General features: G+C 40.5%; 1 protein-coding gene and 1 long non-coding RNA gene across 11 annotated transcripts in view; both read left to right on the forward strand.

The window, feature by feature from the left end:
* Positions 1–19974, forward strand: part of VPS13B (vacuolar protein sorting 13 homolog B) — a 477988-nt gene that overhangs the window by 13793 nt on the left and 444221 nt on the right. The gene's annotated exons all lie outside the window — the stretch shown is intronic.
* On the forward strand, positions 763–19101 carry LOC308191131. 2 transcript variants are annotated; one of them, XR_013947733.1, is made up of 2 exons: positions 763–2136; positions 13659–19101. It is a non-coding gene; the product is annotated as an uncharacterized lncRNA (long non-coding RNA). The 2 variants fall into 2 exon arrangements; XR_013947734.1 differs by having other exon boundaries at positions 13668–19101.

Raw genomic sequence — 19974 nt, forward strand, 5'->3', positions numbered from 1 at the left:
TTGATGTGAAATGGAATGTTTTAGGTAGGATATCCTCTTTCAAGAATATTATCTTCCTAAGGAAGAAATACCAGACCCCATCAATCTCTTGCAAAAATATTTATTAAATGTATTCTTTCAATAGAAGAAGCAGTAGCAGAAAGGCAGACTGCAATAGCTGCTAGAAAAGTCCTTGCAGCAGTTGGTTAAGAGACTTTTTCTCTTCTCACTTCCAGTGTTTTTTTTTAGTTTTTCTAGGTTGGAAGAGACCTCCAAGATCACTGAGTCCAACCTCTGACCTAACACTAACAAGTCCTCCACTAAACCAGATCACTAAGCTCTACATCTAAACGTCTTTTAAAGACCTCCAGGGATGGTGACTCCACCACCTCCCTGGGCAGCTTATTCCAATGCCTCACAACCCTTTCAGTAAAGAAGTTCTTAATATCCAACCTAAACCTCCCCTTGCACAACTTTAGCCCATTCCCCCTCGTCCTGTCACCAGGCACGTAGGAGAACAGACCAACCCCTACCTCTCTACAGCCTCCTTTAAGGTACCTGTACAGTGCGATAAGGTCGCCCCTGAGCCTCCTCTTCTCCAGGCTGAACAATCCCAGCTCCCTCAGCCGCTCCTCGTAAGACTTGTTCTCCAGACCCCTCACCAGCTTCATTGCCCTTCTCTGGATTCACTCGAGCACCTCCATGTCCTTCTTGTAGCGAGGGGCCCAAAACTGAACACAGTACTCGAGGTGCGGCCTCACCAGAGCTGCATACAGGGGGACAATCACTTCCCTAGACCTGCTGGCCACACTGCTTCTTATGCAAGCCAGGATGCTGTTGGCCTTCTTGGCCACCTGAGCACACTGCTGGCTCATATTCAGCTGCCTATCAACCAGTACTCCCAGGTCCTTCTCTGCCAGGCAGCTTTCCAACCACTCATCTCCCAGCCTGTAGCACTGCTTGGGGTAAAATAAATTTATTTTCTTTCTACAAGAAACAAAAAGAGAAGGTCACATCTGAGATGGACACAAACAGTACAGCTCCTTGCAGAGGACTCAAGCACAGAGACCAGGGCCAGGAAAAAAACCTCAGGTCCGCAAATGCCAACAGGACATGAATACACAGCAACCCCAGCAGGGGTAATCACAGACTTATCCTTCAGAGATGAAAAAGGTGACCCTGCTCAGTCCCTTGGTAATACTGCACCTACATGGTCAAGCCCCTTGCAGTGCATACTGAAGCTCTTTGTGAATCCTCTGGGGAGTTACACAAATGGCTTGATATATCTAGAGATCAAAATATAACCCAAAACCAGAAGTGTACCTCACCACATCCCAAAAACAAATTAGCTGGCAACCTCTGCTAAACATCCTTCTATTAATGGAATTCTAAGCACTTAAAATCTAGAAGGCTACAAGATCTAAAGACTCTGCAGCCAGCAAAACAGTGGAAAAAAGCTCCAGAAATGAAGCAACTGTCCCTAACCCTGAAAAAGACTACACCTTACATGCTTGCTTCTGCTGTTTTCAGATACTCCCTGGCACAGGGAACTTGGATGATACATTTCCGCTAAACCCTGCTCCATCGCTTGAACACCAAGGTTGTAACTTTGACAATATTTGACATGCAGGTGAAGGCATAAGGTCACATTCCCAGTAAGCCCCATAATTCTGCAAAAATCATAAGAGACCTAGAACCACAAAGCAAACACGCGAAGTATCATCATCTTCCTATCCATAAGCATGCTCTTAAAGTTACTCGCCTGAAGAAGAGCTGCATGCAGTAGCAGCACCTACCACTATATAGCTTGCTTTACTCTAAAAGATCCTACTGTTACCTCAAAAAGACGTGTTTACCTCTTTCAACTTGGAAACACATCAGCCCATATGCTCTGACCCACCTAAAGAACCCTGCAAGTGGCTGTAGGAAAAACAAAGCACTTACCCCAAAGAACAGCTCAGGTAGAAGGAGCTCTTTGATGGGACACCTGTGGCTTATATACCATCAGGCCCACCTGGCACCCAACCAATCACCTGGGAAAGGGGCAAAAAAAAAACCCAAAAAAAAACACATGGAGAATGTTGCGTTTCCTAGCCGTGTAAAATGGCATCAACATAAACTTCTCACTTCCCCTTGGCCTTTTTGATTTTTAATCAGGTAATTTTAATTTTTACTGTCTTATGCAACATGTGAAACTGAGCACATGGGTGCTATTAAGGAGATTAATATAGATCTAAAGATATATATCTGCCTTCTTTTTGACTATGTCAGAGTAAATTAATCCAAAGCGAGTTTTCAAACGAGTGGCTGAAGAGGGAATACTGAACAGCTTTGCTTAAACCGGGATTAATATTCATATGTTTTAGCTGAGCAAGCAAGAGTGACCATGTAAATTACCTAGTTTTTTTTTCCTACTAATCGCTTTCATATGAAAACACTTTAAAAATAAGGTATTGTTTTAAGTTGCAGTAATTCTGTTTACAACTGAAGAAATTGCCTGTGCTTTGAATTTGTTTGAAGATGCATGTGGGCACGTTTCTAAATGCTCCAGCTTAGTCTGGATGAGCGAACTTTGCTTTTAGGTGTTCCTGCTAAGCAGCAAGACTTCTGATAGTAAGCACTGCTGCTGGCTTTCCTGGGCCCATCTGGGTGACATCTTCAGCAGCAGTGCTGTAATTAGCTCATGAGAATACCCTTAGGGACAAGGCATAATAAATGTGTGTTTTGAGAATACACATGTATTGTGTTTATGTAGGAAAGACCAAGCTAGGAGGATGCTTTTCTGAGCAGCCCAACACTGGACAACAGAACAGGACAGTGAGTATATGAGTGCTCAGTGAAACTAAACCTTGTGCTTGTGGTAATATTTTTCCAGTGTTATCGTGACAGTACAGATGGACGTGGGAGACGTAAACAAGATACGTCAGAAAGCAGTTAGAAACATATTTTGGGCTGCATTGTTATGAAAGAGCTCAGGCTTTGAATACAGTTAATTTCAAGAGGAATGTTGTCCAAATCATCCTGGTCATTACGAAATGTATTGAGATTGTCTAACACCAATGATTTTATATATGTACATATGTATATATTATATTTAATGGATGCACTTTGTGAATTTTCAGTGTAACAAAGACAAGACAAAGACGCGGCTCTGTTTTAGTGTATGTATTGAAGATAAGGAAGCTGCCAGGAGCTTTGCATGTAGTTAATTTTCCTTTTAATGACTATAGTAGCTGAGGTAATAGTATTTAGTAAGTAAATGTTGCCTTTTTTTTAGCTTGCCTATTGTCTTCTGAACAAGAACTTCTTTTTATCTTCTTGTATTGTAGTTCAGATCAAGTTTGTACTTCTTGAAGAAATCTGGCTGTCCAGACTTAGTGTGCTTTGACCATGGTTTTGCTTTATGCGATGATCTCAGAATTAATGAACTGGGTCCGTTTGGGTTGCAACCAAAAGGAAAATTGACTCTAGGAACATCTGTAATGCGCTTCATCTGCTAACTGAAATGGTGGAGAACTGTTGGGTTGCTAATAGAGTCAGCTCTCTGAAGTCGCTTTGGCTGTCTGGGTTTGGAAAGTCTGTCTTGCCCACATTTTATGCCTACCTTGCTGCTTTTCACATTTAGCATGTCCATGACAGCCATTTCATGAAATATCTAATTACGAACATGGCACAAGCACTTTTTTTTCCTTTTTTCCCCTCCATTGTAAAAGCACCTTCCTCTACTGTTTTGTGAGACTGGTAAATTTTGCTTTGCTTCTTACCTAAGGGTTCAGGAAAAAGCTTATATGCTAGGGAAGCAGAACATAAGCTTTCAGAATGACAGCTTTTTATCACTCCATTCATTTTTAAAATAGCTGAAGTAGCAAACATTCTGCAAACAGTCTGAAATTGCTCTCTCATAATGCAGTATTTCCCAGGCTATAAGAAAAAGGCCATCTGTCTGGGAGTCAGGCAGGTCCAGTAATACTACAGACAAATACCTGTACTTCTTACCTATATATTTGGCCTGGACAGGAGACAGCAGATTACTACTGCTGTCCTACTTAGAGCAGTGTCACAAGCTCTGTATAAGCAGCAGATCATTCTGCTATGAAAGTATCTGTGAAGAAGACTTCAAGGTAAAATTGAAGACCTGTTGATGTATGAAGATTGCAGTGACTTAGAGGGAAGGTAATGGACACAACTAAGTGGTTCAGTTGCACTTCAGATTTTCATCGTTAATTTTCTTTCTTAGGCATGAGTAAATGAAGTCCGTATTATGTCCTTTATACAGATAAAGCTCAAGGCATGATCTCATTATCAAGAATAAATATCTTATGCTGTTGCTGCTGCTGTTTGTTTTCTGCTGCTGTGTACTGTAGGAACCCAAATCAATACTGGTAGAAAGCAAGAATTTTCTGCTTTTTACTTCTTCTAAACTCAGTTCTAAATTCAGTCCTAATATTCCTGTTGTGTCGTTCCTTGTGCCTCCCTGGGCTACCTCTTTCTAAACGCATGGTTTGCTTCAGTTTGCAAAAAATGATTTGAGAGGCAGTCTTCGTAACACGATACTGGTAACTGTAAAGCTGATTGGGCATGGATGTATTGTCTCATAGCTGCTATACTGATGGAGGACTGCAGTTTAAAAACAACTTTCTTCCAGGCAACCATCAGGGTTTTGATGAGGTTTAAGACCTCAGGTTCCCTAGTCACCTTGGCATGATTTGTGTACTTGATACCTTTTACTATACTCACAGTTGATTTGTGTTAAGGATAGGAACTGGGCTTCTTGTGGTCTTTTTATTAATTTATTTTTAAAATAGATATTTAGAATTTAAGATTTGGTTTACGTTATTATTTGGATAGATTGGCTTAGACTGATTAATTGATTTTTAAGATGTCTGTTGTATGTTTTGTAGTGGCAAATGTATTGCTTCCTCTTTGGCAAGTCTGCTTTTTTTTTTTTTTTTTTGTGTTTTACCATTGCTCTCCAAAAAAAAAACCAACAGCAGTTCAATTATCCTTTAAATTCCAGAAGGACAGAAATGTATTTACTTATGTATAGATATGGATTGTACACGTTTAATGTTTTAAAGCTTTAATACATGTAAGTGCATTTGAACATATGAACTTCATTTTAACTCCCAGATCAACTTTCTCATGTTTGGTGGCTGAGGTTTTTGGTTTTTATTTTTTATTAAATATGGTAAGTCAGCTGGGAGCCCTGGTTAGGAAGGTTAACTATCACTGTTGATGGAAAATGATTATTTTCACTTGCTGAAAATTGGAATGTCAGGAGCTTCTTGCACATGGGCTACCAAGAAAATGAAATCTCTGTAGCTAGAAATCTATCTGTAAGACTCTTCTTTGGAACAGGAGTGTATTAGGAGTAGAGTTTTGCTGGTGTAGAAGCCTCAAACCATACTATGAGTATGTCTTGGCTGAAGCATTTAACCATTTCAGGGTTGTGGAAACTTGTATATTGTTGATAATATTGTATTGTTTGCAAGTGGGTCATAAGTAATAGTCATTTTTACATAGTTCTTTCTGTACCTGTCTCCATGTCCTCCTCTTTTATTTTTGCTTCCACAACATTCTTTAAAATTGGTCCTAGCATTTGGCTGTAACTTGCCAGTGGCAAGTTGTTTTCCATTTAAATAAATAAATACAGGACACCAACAGCCAGTAAAAGTGCTTGACCCCAAACACACACATTTCTCATTAGTCATGCATATGAAAACTTACAAACCAACATAAAATGCCAATGTTAACAACAGTATTGTTTTTTTTAACCAGAAGCAGGTGCTTCCCTTTTCTCTATGTGTGATCATGTTTTTGTGCTCATCTCTGTATGTAAATTCTCCTGTAATACAACCTCACTTTACTGCTCCTTCTCTTAGATTTCTTTGACACACAACATCTGTACATATCCCATTTTTGTTGTAGTTATTCCCACTTCACCTGGGAAGTAGTTCACAAGTTGACAGTCCAATGGTGTTGCCCGTACGGGGGGTGAGAATGGTATCGTTTTGATTTCAGAGGAAGTTGATATTGCTTCTTTTACTCATTTGAAACTGCAGTTCTCTATTTCCTACTTGGTTGCTTTAGATTTCCTTGCTTGTTCATGTTACTTGAGAAGTAAGGAAGCAGCAGACCTGCTTATCTGTTGTAATGCATTGATGTAGAAAGCTAGTCCTTTATACATACATTTGTGTGTACGTATATATTTATCTATGTATATTTATGGTATCTTCCCACCTCACTAGTTTTCATTATTGCATGATGTTTAGGAGGAACAATTGGGACAAGAAATGTAAGTAGAACATACTACATAGGTAAACGGTTGCTTTATAAATTCATAATCCCGCTGTTATTCCACATTTTAAGGCGATGATAGCAACGAAGGACCAGTTTCTGACTGTTCTGTGGGCAGGCACTGTCATGTATGTCCACCTGAATAGTCGTCAATCTATATTTAACTTCCTTCCTTCTTCCCCTCAAACAAACCACCGCCGACCCCCTTTTTTTCTGGCATTGTTTCATGGACCATCTTCACATATTCTGTAATCACTAGAAAACTGCAGACCCCAGGCTGAGTGTTTAGTTGCAATGTCAGGTTGAACTCCTGGCAAAGCACGAGTTAGAAGGTGGCTTGTTGAGATGTAAAGAATAGCTGTGTTCTGTACCAGCTAGGGTAACATCCAGAACTTTTTTTTCCTGAAGTCGCTGTGATGCTAGGGAATTGAGGAAATTACATGTATCAAGTGATAATCTTAGTAAGGTAAGGGATGGTCCAGTAAATTCGGCATCAGAGCTAATGCAGGGATGATTATTGCAACTTGGCTTCTAGAACTTCAGAGTCTGGATCTCAGTGTTGTGGTAGAATGAGCGTAAGTTCAGGAAAATCGCTTTCAGTAAATTCACAGATTAATACCATCTGCTTCTAAAAACTAAAATAAAAAATTGTCAACAGATTAGTAATTGAAACTATTAATACCTCCCACTAACAACAGTGATTTGCATATGCTAATATATTTCAGATGAGATTACTTGTGTTAAATGGTTTACTGTCTCTGGGATACGTACGAGTACAAATGGGGATGTGTGTATATGTATACAAGTTTTCTGAAATAAAACTTTGAGTGCTCATGTTGGAGAACGCTTCATCAAACCTACCCGTACCTCCAGAAGGTGATGAGGCTGCTGGTTGTTCTTTCTGAGCTTCTGGAAATTCACTCCTGAAATACAACCCCTTGAAGATAAATCTTTGGCTCTGTATTTCATGCTTAGTATCTTTATCACAAAGACTATTAACCTTCAAAAGAATGCCTGTCTTAGCAGGTCATGCATGGAGGTACAATAGAGAGTTTAACAAACTTGCATTTTGCATAAACTTAAGGAAACTTGTAGTTGCACAACTTAGGAATTGCTTCAGAGTGACTAGTTGGAATAAAATGACACATGCTTCTGAGTTTTTTAATATCCCCCTGATACTGCTTGTCATATACAAGTATATCAAAATTAGTAGGGTAATAAAAGTGTCTTGCCCAAAATGTATGCATTGATACATAATAATTTTGTAAGTCTATAAGTATCCTGACTGCCTACACTTGGAAACATAATACAAATGCCATTTCAGTGTTTTTGTGTGTTGGGGGACTGTATATTGAGACAGCTAAAAGCATGATGCAGAATTATTGTATATTTGAGAAACTGCCTTGTGGGATTGTCCCGGGCAGGTAACTGCCCAAACTGGCACGTGTTAGCCAGCCAGCACTGTGGTTCCTCCCTGCCATGGTCCATTTTCTGCCCCCAGTGGGGACTAATAAGGTCTGAGAATGGAAGCTGGCTGGTACATCACTGATGTAGCTGAATTTCAAATTCAAAGCCAAGTTACAGACTTCACACCAACTGCTTTCAGAACAAAGTAGTTAGGTGTACCGTTGGAGGTGATGCCTGAGCTGGAAAAGGTTGTTTGGTTTTCTTTTATTGCTGTGGTTCATTTGGGGAATCAGTAATTGTTGATGCCATGGTAGGTGCTTTTGAGTTTTGGAAAGGAACCCATTTGCACGGGGACAGAGATCGTGATTGCTGCGATGCCATCACTATAGAATCACATTTCAGAGCAGACCACTTCTTCAAGTTTATAGAATAAAGAACATGATAATAGACTGTTTGCTTTCTACTTTCAGCAGGCAAGTTTACCAACAAAAGTTTATTCTTTAAAAAACGTTTTTATTTTAATTCTGCAAGTGGACAAGCACATATCAGAGTTGAAACTTGGATACCAAAACCTCACATATTTATATTCCAGAAAATAGGTTTACTGAGGCAAATGTCAATACTGACATGTATTTCTGTTTATGAAGTACAGAGAAACTGTTCTGCTATGTAGATAGAGGAGTATTAAGCAGAAAGATTAAGAGTAATCCTCGTACTTTTACTGGTTTTAGTTATCTTTTTTCCCTTGACCTACTACAGCAAGGAAATACAATGCCAGTAGTCAGTGTCTTTGTTTCAAGGTACAGGGTAAAGGGATTTATGTATCATCTTTGGCGTAATTCCTAGAAATCTAGGGTTAGATTCTGATTCCCCTTTCCCTGGCATAGATCTGGAATACCTCAACTGATTTACTTTGGAGTAATTCCAGGTTTGTCCCAGTCCAGCTGACATCAAAATCAGGACCCTACAATCCAGCTTTGTTTCATGTAGTTGGGTGAAGAGTTTGGATTGGTATGGCTTAACAGGGAATGAGGTGAGGTAATGCATTTAAAAATATTTCCTTAGAGAGGAAGTAGTTTTTCCTCATATGTTGATAGATTAAAGCGCAGTTAAATTTGTTGGAATGTATTTTAGCTCCTCATTATAGCAAAACCTATTTCAGAATAGGCGTGATTACAGACTTTGTAGTGGAAAAAACCTGTAATTTATCCACCTTTGGTAAAGGCTTCTTTAAATTCTGAAAGACAAGAAATACTCTTAATTCTTTAAAGTACAGAGTGTACTCTGAAATTATAGCTTGTTCTCTTTGGAAAGAGTGGTGTTTGCTCTGAAAGGGTGCGACTCAAATATAACTTATTAGATACAGTTACTGAATTTGAGCAGAAAAAGTTCACTTCATTCATTTATGACTTGTGACTTACCTCAGAATACCTGCACTTGAGCAGTGGCTCCTGCTAAGTAAATTTGATGCACAAGTGATGCAGGTTGTGTTTTATTTTCAGCACTTAGAAACAATAATAAACTTTACTCCAGTGAACTGTGCTTTTTGCTAGTACAGTGGGCAAATGTTCAGTTTTAATTGTGCACTTTCTCTTGTAAACAAATACCACCATCTTACCTTTTAACAGCCCACAGAACCTCAGGGAAATTGTGTTATGCTGCTGGCAGTATCCTGAACCATCCAGTTGTCTCACGCATCTTAGTTTATGTTTGTTTATTTAACAGTTGGAGTTAGACTTCAACTGTAAATATTTATTTCTTTGGAGAACAAACTTGATTGCTCCACTGAGAAATATGAAAGTCTTCCTCCTGACACTCCCCCCCCACCTCCATTTACATGTTTTTTATTGCGTCTGCCTCTGAGCTGATAAGAAACCGTGCTCTGAGGCCATCATGTTGGCTTACTGAGGATCTTCACTTGGTTTCATTTACCCAGGCACTGATCTGCTCTGGACCAGTTGGTGTCTAGCCAGGCCATCTCTCAAAAAGCAAAGATCTAAAGAGCCCGGAGTACTTGAACTTGTACTCCTTCGTTTTTGGTATACCTTCTGATTGCATTGCCCCTAATTGGGGGATGAATAACACAAAGCAGCTTTACAATTTTGTATTGTACGTGTATGAATCATTCATCTGGGAAACTTTGTCATGTAAATGCCTCTATTGATTGGAGATACTTCATTCACAAATATTTTCAATTAAAGCTGAAAATGTATCATGGAATCATAGAATATCCCGGGTTGGAAGGGACCCGTAAGAATCATCTGCTGACACCACACAGGTCTACACAAAAATTCAGACCATGTGGGTAAGAGCACAGTTCAAATGCTTCTTAAACTCCAGCAGGAATGGTGCCGTGACTATGTCCCTGGGGAGCCTGTTCCAGTGCACGACAACCCTCTTGGTGAAGAACTTCTTCCTGACATCCAGCCTGAACCTCCCCTGTCACAGCTTGACACCATTCCCTTGGGTCCTATCGCTGGTCACTGAAGAGAATAGATTGGCACCTGCCCCTCCACTCCCCCTTGTGAGGAAGCTGTAGGCCACGATGAGGTCCCCCCTCAGCCTCCTCTTTTCCAGGCTGAACAGGCCGAGTGACCTCAGCTGCTCCTCATATGTCCTCCATGTATATTATGTTTTCATCAGATAGCCAAGGTCCTAGTGTGGTTTTTTGTTGTTTTTTGTTAGCCTGTCAGCATTACTCAACATTTTAGGTTAGTGTAGGAGTCCCTGGACTAAGCTAACAGCTGCTGCAGTGTTGGTAATATGTAATTACTTAGAATTAGGCCTGAAGCTTGTTGGTGTTGGTATCTTAAAATTGTGGTGATAATTAGTAACAAGAAGCACAGCAGTTTTCAACACAGTTCTGTGAGCTGAGTGTTCTCTTGATCAATGCAGAGCAGTCAATGTTGCTGTACAGTGTATTGGGGGAAGCAGTATGCTCAAGTGCTTTGGATGGGTGGGCTGCCCTTTTTTTTAATTATTATTATTATTCCCAGTGGCAGGAGAGTGTCGTATTTCATGGCCTCTAGGACAGACACGTTGTGTATGTGACTAACACCTGGACTGCATTGTGTATGTGCTGATGCTTTTTGGAAGCCTCTGCCTTCCTGCATCTGTAGTAGATATCAAGTGTTTAAGTTTTCTGCCCTGGAGTTTTCCCCCAGCAAGGTCTGGTGAAGACCTGAGAAAAGAGGGCAGACAAGAGCGTGCTGCTGATCCCAAACAATTCGTTCAGCCTGTTCCGGACACTCTTTCCCATGTGCTCCTCAGATGTGGACGGTGACAGGGTTGTGGGTTAAGTGCATTGTTCTGTCAGTGGGAAGTGGCCATCTTTCCTGGAAGCTTTTCAACCCCTTTTCCCAGCATGCATTTAAATATGGCTCATTATATGATGGGAGAGAGGCAACAAGCCTCCGTAATAAAATGGTCCTGGGGAGCAGGCTGCCTGCACCAGTGCAGTCATCTGGCGTGCAGCTGAGATTCGCAGGAGAGGAGGCCAAAGGGAACAAGCTAGACGGATTGTCCTGCCGTACTGCATGTGGCCTGTGGGCTGTAGGTTGTTCATTCTTGATATTTGCTTACAATCATAATGAACATTAAGATTTTGCAGTAAAACTTCAGAAAAAATACTTAACAGCATGAGAAAAATCTGTTTAAGCCACAATGAACTCTCTAATTCTTTTTACCAGCCTTCCACAAGGAGGGAGCATCTGGTGGACAGAATAGATCAGAGTCCCAAGTGCATATGCTAGTGGTTTCATTGTCATCAACAGACATTACATTTTTGTTGATTTATTTTGTGCAATGAATAAAACTTCATTTCCTGCTCAGTTAAGGATGTTCTACTTTGCTTGATTTGTACAGAAATGAACTATGGTTGTATCCATATAAAAGTTGAAAGAAATTGGGTGGCACAGAGTTAACAATGGACATCTTTTTTTATCTACTTGAATGTATAAGCAGTTCTTTTCATCTGAAATACTCCAGTTTTTGATAATGCTGTATCTTCTGCAGTTAACTTTCATTCCTCAGACTGTTACTTAAAGGTCAGGATACTCTCATCTTTTCTTCATTTATTACGTATCTAAAAGTATTCCACTCATAAATGTGGCTTATAAAACTGTGGTTTATTAGCATATACTGATTGTTTAAGTACTTCTGTTCTGTCCTCAGTAAAGCAAAAACAAGCACACTGTGCATATAGTTGCTGGAAAACTTGAGACTCCTTTCTATTGGTGTGTGTATAGTCCAAATTGACTTGGAAAAGAAGTGTGCTATACACAGCTGATCAGTTTTTTTTTTTAATGAAAACATAATTTCTGCAAAATAATCCTTGCCTTGTAATGAAATTCCACTTTGGTTATTTTTAGACTTTTCTTTTGTCTTGAAAAAGGCAAGACACTGAAACAAGATACTGAATTTGGAACAAGGTAAAGCAGTGTTTCCCTGTCTGTCAAGTGACATGTTTTTGGGACCATTCACTACTGAGTTGTATCTAATTAACCTGCTTCTTTGGTGTGTGTGAGTTGCAGCATGGATGTCTAGTTCTCTTTTCTGAACTGTGTTTCTGGCTATGTTTCCTTGGAAACGTTTCTGTCCTCTTTCTCATATAAGTGCCCAGTAAGGTTCAGGAGTCCTGTGACTACCAGGCACCACAAGGGAGGTGTGTGTGAAAACAGTAAAATATTTTGATTTGACAAAGTAAGTTTTGTTGCTTTCAGGAATGTTCGAACACTTCATTTTAAATGGAAATATCAAAATGCATTTTTCATATTTCTGAAGTAAACTTTCCTGGTGCTCCTAATTAAATGTTTTTTTTCCACCAGTTTTGGTCTTGATCTATTACCAAAGGCAAGTATTAGGGTAATGGAGCCTAACTGCAGTGATTTGGCCAGTGTTTTTAGCATTCTGTGAGGAACAGACTTGCTTCAGGTGACCTGGCTGACAAGCATTCATCTTCTATCCAGACATGCAGGATCTGGCTAGCGATCATAGAATCACAGAATGGCTCAGGTTGGAAGGACCCTTAAAGCCCACCCAGTTCCAGCCCCCTGCCATGGGCAGGGACACCTCCCACCAGCCCAGGTTGCCCAAAGCCCCATCCAGCCTGGCCTTGAGCACCTCCAGGGATGGGACATCCACAGCTTCTCTGGGCAGCCTGTGCCAGTGCCTCACCACCCTCTGAGTGAAGAATTTCTTCCTTGTGTCTAATCTAAATCTCCCCTCTTTTCATTTAAAGCCATTCCCCCTTGTCCTGTCATTATCTGCCCAGGCAAAAAGTTGCTTCCCATCTTTTTTATAAGCCCTCTTTAAGTACTGAAAAGCAGCAATAAGGTTACCATGGAGCCTTCTCCAGGCTGAACATCCCCAGCTCTGTCAGCCTTTCTTCATAGGAGAGGTGCTCCAGCCCCCTGATCATCTTTATGGCCCTCCTCTGGACATGTTCGAATGGATCCACACCATGGATCTTCTGGTGCTGGGGGCCCCAGACCTGGACGCAGCACTCCAGGTGGGGCCTCACAAGAGCAGAGCAGAGGGGCACAATCACCTCCCTCTACCTGCTGGCTACTCCTCTGTTGCTCCAGCCCAGGACACAGTTGGCCTTCTGGGTTGCAAGCGCACACTGCTGGCTCATGTCAAGCTTTTCGTCCACCAGAGCCCCCAGATCCTTCTCTGCAGGGGTGCTCTCAATATGTTGTTCTCCAAGTTTGTCCTTACGTCTGGGATTGCCTCAGGTGCAACACCTCACACTCAGCCTTGTTGAACCCCATGAGATTCATGTGGGCCCATTCCTCAGGTTTGTCCAGGTCCCTTTGGATGGCATCCCTTCCTTCTGAAGGGATGGATTATAGATGGATGATTCTGGCCTGCCAGATATTAGTTTGGGATGCAGTTGTAGGATTGTGACTCTATGTAAGGGTAAAATACAGCTAATTTGAAACTAATACTCATGTCTTTATCCAATGTTAAACCAGTGTGATCAGTATTACTAATGCCAAGATCCTGTGCAGACGCCAGCACCAGTGGGACTGACTGTTGGAAGACCTGTGTGCTTTGCTTGTAAAAGGTGGATCCCAGCTGTTGAAGAATTTTTGATGGTCTGCAGACACTGGTATTTCATGACTTGTTATTTAGTGAACCTGAGCTCTCCTGAACAGAGAACAATTTTCAGTTTTTGTGGAAAAGAACTGGGAAGCAGTTTGCCAGTCCCAGAACAAATGATGGGTAGTGGCACAAAGAGATAAAGCTATGGGGGCTGCTGCTGTCATCTTTGGAGAATGATCCTGCTCGTGAGATGGTCCTGTAATAGGAATATGGAGGAAGCGCATTGAGAGCATTGAGCTTTTTATGACTGGTGGTGACCTATCTTGCTCTGCTTGAAAGCAGTCCAAAAGCAGCACCATATGCATACATGTTCCTTTCCCCCCCACTTGCTTGAGTCACATCTCAAAATGGTTTTGTTTTTTTAGGTTCTCTTTCTTCTGTTTACTCTAGTCTTCTTGATGTCTGCTTGTTTTTGATGCCTCCTGTGAGTCTAAAATGCCTGGTATAGAACATGTATTTTCTGTGTATGTAATTATTTGATACCTTCAACTGATTCAAAATTGTAATAGTGATATTTGCATCTTTAACATGTAACAGCTTCTTGTACAAATTGAAGTCTTTTTGGTACCTTCCTCTTGCATATAAATTCATATGTTCTGTAATGTTCCTTATGATTGAATAAGATTTTTTTGTGTACGTATGGAAAGTTATCCTCTTATTTTTGCAACTTAAGAGACAGAATGAAAATGTATTCCTAAATATACATTCTGCCTATGCAGTAGCTTTGGTTCTGTGTAATGTGTGGCCTTTTGAAGAAGAAACATGGAATTATCTGTTACCTTCTCTTGCTTCTGAAAGGTACCATAAGCATGTAAAAGCAAATACTAAAGCATAGTGCTTCTTGCAATCAAATATATACTAATTGATAATGATTCTAAATGGACAACATGAGTCTTGCATGTGTGGTTTTTTGCTTGTGTCTGCTACAGTTCCAATGCTCTTTTAGTAATGGTTGTAGGGCAGGCATGAAGATGGGGAAGGGAGCACAGGAATGCGTATTGATGTAAAGATAGTCCATGTATTAATCTTGAACATTTTCAGAATAATTCTTGAGCTTACTGCCCAGGAGATCTCATGTTTCAGCTTTGAACTCATCATGTAGTTCAGATTACCACTTGCTTTGTTACTTGCTACTCTCTAAGATGCTGTTTTCCACTTGAGCTATTTTCTGAGAATTTTGTCTTGTAGTCCCGTATCAGCTTCCAGAAATACTTGTGTTTTTTTTTTTTCCAGAATCCTGATCTAAACTAAGTTGAAAATTAGAGTAGCAACTAATTGGAGGAAAAAGATAGTTTTCATTAATTGTTTACAGTACTTGGAAATATTTATTTCTTAAAGATTAGGGTGTCTTAAACATTACCTGACCAAAGCAGTTAATTCTCTCTTAAAGGCTGTAAAGGGGCTAGACTTTACTAAATGTCTTATTACTTACAAGATCTGTAAGTTTACCGAAGTAGGTTGGAAGAAACTATGAAAATAAACAGTTCTGTGAACAGCAGACAAACCATCTATCATGAAAAACAAACAAAAAACCATCTCACAGCAATAAACATACCACGTTGAGGTACACATAGAGTAGTAGGCATTAGCTCTAGCATTATTAAATTGGTGGTGTGGGAAGCACATAAACACCAAACTCAGATTTGATGGCAAATTTTAATTTGCCATCTGAATGTAAAAGTATGTCTAGTAATTGCTTTTGATCATGATAAGCAGTATACCTACAGTAATCCAGCAGAAGGTTTAATGTATGAGTTGTCTTCCCCTGCTGCTGGCCTCTCCGTGTGATAAAGAATGTCCCTGGATGCTTGAAAGGTAACACTGGGGCAGAGTAACTCTGAAACTCAGGCTCCTCCTTCCTGGAAAACTCGTCTTCTTCCAGAAAGAAAAAGAAGAAATCCAACCTTGCTAGGTGTATATAAAGTTGACAAACATGCCTTTCATTACTTATCTGAAATGCTTTAACACGGTATCTGTGGCTTTACTCTAACTCCATTGTCTTGTATGGCCCTGTTTTATATCAAGAACAGCTGGATGTATCTGAGGTGCATACTGGCACCTAGTTTCTGAACATTGTGTCATGGGGAACTCAGATTTTAAAAGGCATTCATCTTAACAACTTTGGGAAGTATGGGAAAAACCTGTTTCAAATAACTTCTATAGATATTGCAGTATTTATGTCTAATAATATTTGTGTATGTAATTGTCTATACATGATCAAAATCAATTACTGGACGTACTTTTACATTCAGATACCAAATTAAAATTTACCGTCATATGTGAGCTTGGTGTTTTTGACTTGGAGATCTTATATATAGTAAGCCATTTAGTGAAGTCTAGTCCCTTTGAGAGACAATCAATGCATTTGAGTTCTATGTAGCAAAAGAAAATAAGGGAAACATCTGCTACTTTTTTTGTTAACCTTGGAGTATGCCAGGTGATTGGCCATGCCATGACACTCACTCTTTAATGAATGTTGTATTTCATAGAATCATATGAAATAGAAGTGTTGGGTTGGAAGGGACTTTAAAGATCATCTAGTTCCAACCCCCTGCTAGGGATACCTTTCACTAGATCAGGTTGCCCAAAGCCAATCTAACCTGGCAAATAGTCAAATATCATTCAGTATCACCTGGGGTGATTTCTTCACTCATTGGGAAGTAGAGTGAAAAAACACAGTACTGGATCACTAAGATTTTATGGGCTCCAGAACGAGGCCATGGATAGAGACAGTCAAATGTCAATGAGAAAACTCCAAGGATTCTGTCAGGAGACACTGGGAGATGAGATCTTTTCCCTTGTCAGATCCTTCATAAGCTAGAAATTGTCACAATACACCTTGAGAGTGGTACCAGTGGAAGGAGCTGCATCTCCTGCTGTTCTAGAACATGAAGCAGAAGTTGCTAGGAAATGAAAGGCTAGATTAATGTCTATCGCAGAGACCTTCTGCAAGTATCCGAGGCATGACAATGGTTAAATACTATGCAAAAAACAATGTAGGAAAAATAAGAGAAAGAAAAGAATCAAACCCAATAATGTTATGGTGGGAGAAGAAAAGGATGTAAAGGTGGAATGTGAGTGGAGGCTAAGAAACCTCTTATTCTATCCTCCATTTTTAAAGGAGCACTTTTGTTTTTATTCCTACCACTTTTTGATTTCTTTCTTTTTTCATCTTTGTCATACTATCACATCTCCATTTCTGATCATCTACTCATCTGTCTTTTTAGTCACCATTCAGTAGTAAGTCTTGGAGAGTAAGTAATTATTGAAGATGCTTTCTACCGTCATGGATTAATATGCCTTTAAGACCAAAAGGAGCTTTTTGGTCATCTAATCCAGTTTTATTATACAAAGGTATCTAAAAATTGAACTAGTTTTCCCTGATTTTTCGGTCAACCAGAAATCATGTTTTTCTTTGAGCACCTGAAAAAATGGCTGAAAGTTTTTCTTTGGCAGATTTATGACAGATTTTTTTAATTTGATCAGGATGTTTGCAGGGCTAGTGGCCTTAGGAAATTGAGTATCTCTGGCCTTGCTACACGTAGCACAAGAGAGAACTTCAACTTTAATGATTCAGTGCTTCTCTCTCTGATGTCAGTATTGGCATGTGGCTGGTGCTGTCACAAATGTACGCTATGGGCTAACGGCATATGCAGCAGACGAGCAATGTGAGATTCTTGGGAGGCAGAAATAGTACTTCCTTCAGTTCCCATCCTTACATCAGGAAGAGAAAGAGAATTTCTTGTTCAGACTTGCTACAGAGGTTAAAAGAACACTATAATTTGACAATATTTTAGGAATATGTAAATGAAGTGGTCACTGGCCATAAAGGCCTTGATGAAACCCCTGTCTTATGAGGCCTTGAAAATTAGTGCTGTGCACCTTATTTAACCAGCAATGACAGGTAGCAAGTATGATTTCATCGGGGATTTACATCAATCAAAGTGTAGTTAAAATTCTCTGAAAGTGAAAAGCTAGTGTCTCAGCTTAGAAGCTGATTTTGGAGGATCACGTAGACATATATGGACTTTTTAAGCACTTAAATATTGTGTATGCATTGGGGATTTGTGGTTCATTGCATCGTAACTTTCTGGCCACCAGGCTTTAGAAGTAGTAAGAAGTAGTGATGTAGCCCATTAGTTGTATGAAGCATGAAGCTAAATAACTTTTTTTTTCTTATCAAATATAGAACAAATACTTTATCTCTTTGTACAACGAATCAGGTAGTAGTTAGTATCCAACTTTATATGCACAAGTACGGTATGACTCAGCCCTAGTCTATGAAATGTGGAATAAATATTTGATCCTCAAGCTGCTTGGTGGGGAATGAGGGGAAAGATGAGTAAGTGGAGGATGTTTGTGCATGGTGGATTCAGGAGTGGATGTACTGTGGGCAGTGCCACAGGAGGTTGTTGAAGCATGAACCTGATCCATGGGTGATTGTTGTGGATAGACAATCCTGGATCATCTTAGTCCTTAAGTTAGAGGCATTACCTAAAATTCAGATTAAGACTTCTGTAAAGTTAAGGATTTATAGTTTCTGAGTAATGGAATTGCCTGTTGCAACAACTTACTAAATTTGCAGATGATACTAAGTTAGGAGCTGTTGACTCCATGGGGGCAGGGAGGCCTTAACAAGTTAGAGAACTGGGCAATCACCAGCTATAGGAAATTTAACAAGAGCAAGTGCCTGATTCTGCACCTTGAATGGAGCAGCCTTGCATATATGTACAGGTTGGGGGTCAAGAGGCTGGAGAACAGCCCCACAGAAAGGGATCTGGGGGTTCTGGCCGACAGCAAGTTGAACATGAGCCAGCAGCGTGCCCTGGGAGCCCAAAGGGCCAACCCTGCCCTGGTGTGCCTCAGGCCCAGCACCGCCAGCCGGGCGAGGAAAGGGATTGTCCTGCTCTGCTCTGCGCTGTGCAGCCTCACCTCGGGCACAGTGTGCAGTTTGGGTGCCACAGTATAAGAAGGATATAAAACTATTAGAGGGTGTCCAAATAAGGGCTATAAAGATGGTGAAGGGTCTAGAGGGAAGGATATATGAGGAGCGGCCATGGTTTGTTCAGCCCAGAGCAGAGCAGGCCGAGGGGAGGCCTCATGGCGGCCTGCAGCTCCCTCACGAGGGGAGCGGAGGGGCAGGCTCTGAGCTCTGCTCTCTGGGGACAGCGACAGGACCCGAGGGGACAGCATGGAGCTGGGACAGGGGAGGGTCAGGCTGGGGGTTAGGGAAAGGTTCTGCACCCAGAGGGTGGTCGGGCACTGGGACAGGCTCCCCAGGGCTGTGGTCACAGCACCGAGCCTGCCGGAGTTCGGGAAGTGTTTGGACAACGCTCTCAGACACATCTGATTTTTTTGGGTGGTCCTGTGTGGAATCAGGAGATGGACTTAGTGATCCTTGTGGGTCCCTTCCAACTCAGGATTTTCTGTGATTGTACGAACTGCTCGAGGGCTACAAATAAAAATAACATCAGTCAAGGAAAGCACTCTTTCCATTGGTATGAATACAGGTGTATTAAACAAATGTATAGCAGTATTTGTGGGTGGTATGTTTTAAGTTAGCTTCTGAAGAAGCTCAAACTATCCACCCTCATTGCAAATATATACCATGGAAAATGATGTTAGAGGAACCTGCATGAGTTGATGACCTAATGGTGTTACCTGTGATTAGTCTGTCACTTAAATTTATAAAAGATTTCTTAATGTAAATTAATAGATCAAAAACTGATGAATTACAGATATAAGAGAATATTTGTGTTTAAATATATTCCTTGGCTTATGTTATTCAGTAGTTTTGTTACAGATGTTGTTCTGTGTTCAATTTGAAACAATATATGTTCTTTTCTTCTGCCACACTAAATGCTCCCTGAGCATTCCTGCTTGGCATTATATAAGATTAGAGGCTTTTTTTCAGGCTTTTGATCCCCTTCCTCCCCACACTTTTTTTCCCCCAGGTTACTTTTTACTCTTATTTCTCCATCATGTTGTCCAGTTTTTCATCTCTCACTTTCGCACGTGGCCGGAGTACCCAGCTGAACACCTAATAGTCCTGTGTCTTTTTGTTCCCTTGGGCATTCAGCTCCAGTTTTTGCTGACACTCATTTTCCTCCCTCATTTTAAAACTGTCCTCTTTCTTTAGTTATGGAAGAAAAATTAATTTATATTCAAATTGAGTGGCACAGATTT

This window comes from Anser brachyrhynchus (genome assembly GCF_964034855.1).
Source record: "Anser brachyrhynchus genome assembly, chromosome: 2".
Taxonomy (NCBI): Eukaryota; Metazoa; Chordata; class Aves; order Anseriformes; family Anatidae; genus Anser; species Anser brachyrhynchus.